The sequence below is a fragment of the Mandrillus leucophaeus genome, unplaced genomic scaffold (genome assembly GCF_000951045.1).
Source record: "Mandrillus leucophaeus isolate KB7577 unplaced genomic scaffold, Mleu.le_1.0 Scaffold474, whole genome shotgun sequence".
NCBI classification, from domain to species: domain Eukaryota; kingdom Metazoa; phylum Chordata; class Mammalia; order Primates; family Cercopithecidae; genus Mandrillus; species Mandrillus leucophaeus.
Window position 1 is genome coordinate 747524 of NW_012105076.1, and position 2155 is coordinate 749678.

Sequence of the window (2155 nt, forward strand, 5' to 3'; positions counted from 1 at the left end):
AGTGCCATTAATATTGCCAAAACAACAATAAAAAATCAAGATTCAGGTATGAAAGGGGAAGAAGACGAGACATGTAGTTTTGAACCTATGAGTTGGAAAAGCTCATGGGCCACGGAAGTGAGAACTGTCAGGTGTTCGAAAATGTGATCTGGTGCTAATGAATGAATTTGGAAGCTTTGGGTATAAATGTTAGAATTATCTTTCAAAAAAATGGGTATGATTAGATAACTAAGGAAATTACTGTTTGAGGACAGTATAGAAGATGATGTCCAAGGACAGAAAATTAGTAACTGTCTACATTAGGGAGACAAAGATGAGTGAAACCATGAGAGCCAAGTATCATGAAAATTCAGGAGGGAGACTATATTAAGAAGGCGGCAGGCTTATGCCTGTAATCCGAACACTTTGGGAAGCTGAGATGGGAGGATCGCTTTAGACCGGGAATTTGAAGCTGAATGAGCTATGATTGCACCACTGCACTCTAACCTGGGTGACAGAGCGAGACTCTGCCTCTAAGTAAATACATTTAAAAAAGAAGGCAGCAGTGATTGGTAGTATCAGATGAGGAAAATAGGTCAAGTAGAATGAAAAATGAGAAAAAGTCATCAGATTTAGTAATCAGAAAGATTTAGTAATCATTCCAAGTGCAATGGCTCATGCCTATAATCCCAGCACTTTCAGAGGCCAAAGTGGAAGGATTGCTTAAGCCCAGGAGTTCCCGACTAGCCTGGGCAAGAATGAGGCCCCATGTCTACATATAAAAATAAAAATTAAATTAAAAAAAAAAAGAGAGGGAAGAGAGCAAAAATTTTGCAGGAAATAACAAACGAGTGGGTGGTGAGGAAGTGAATACAGCCCCTGCCTTACCTTCCTCTCTTGAGAAATCTGATGGTGAGGGGATGGCAAGGGATGGAGCAGTAAGCAAATGGGCAAAAAATGAAATGTAAATGTACAACCTGGAACTGGCAACTCTGTGGCCTTCCTTATAGGGTTAGCAGTGCCAACAGTTTTCAAGAGGCAAGATAGACATTTGTAGGGAATGAAGGAGCCAAGAGGACGAAAAAAGCTGCAGGTATGACTCGTGGTAATTGAGCAAGATCTGATATGGGAAAGAAATGACATCTAACTTACAGTTGGATTTGGAAAGGAAAAGAGGCGCTCCTCCCGACCCAGAAAGGGAGGGAAAGTTGAAGATATTTTGAAGTGAGGAGGGAGGATAAGGGTGTGACTGACAGCCTGTATTTTCTCAGAAAAGTAGGTGACCTACTTGTCCCTCCCCACCAGAGAATTAACTATCACCTAGGTGAGGGGCCCCAAAAGCTAGACACTGAACTAACACAAACATGACTAGGTTTTTAAGTACTTATGTTATGGCAGATGTTTTTTTAAAATCTATAATAACCCTAACAGGTAGGTACTATTTTTCTTCCCATTTTAAAATCTTATGCTTCCCTTAAGAGGATATGAAACTTGCCCACAGCTAACAAGCATACATTTAAACCCAGATCCAACTGCATGGTTTTTTAAGTCTATTACATCTTCTGGCAAGGGGATAGCAGAGACCATGAACTGATGGGCTTATAAGTATGTGTATCTCACCTCTAGTATTGATCTTTGTAAAAAAAACAGACGAACAAAAAAATACGGTTTGTGCTTTCTGAATTTTATAATTAAGACTACATACATATGGGAGTAAAATACTGACAAGAAACAGTAGAGAAAATACTTTGCAAATAAGAAATTGCCGTTCCTTTGATTCTTTTTGATTCATATGAACTTCTGTTACACAGACAATTGTTGTGGACACAATTCCCTTTGACCTATGAAAATTAGATTTGAACAAAGGTTCAGATTGGATTTAGATTAGGTCCTGCTCAGTGAAAATTATGAAAACACTGACACTACAGTAACTGATATGAAAGAATACAATAAATCCTCACTTAACATTGTCAATAGCTTTTTAGAAACTCGTTTTCAGTTAAACAATGTACAATGAAACCGATTTTTGTTGTCATCAATATTATAATGAAATGAAGACAACATTGAATGAAATGTTTTTTTGTGGACCTGCTGTAAGTTGTTAGGCTAAAAATCATGGTTTCTAAGAACTTATCGTTAAGTGACGACCTACTGTACTCTATAACCATGCTGCTAT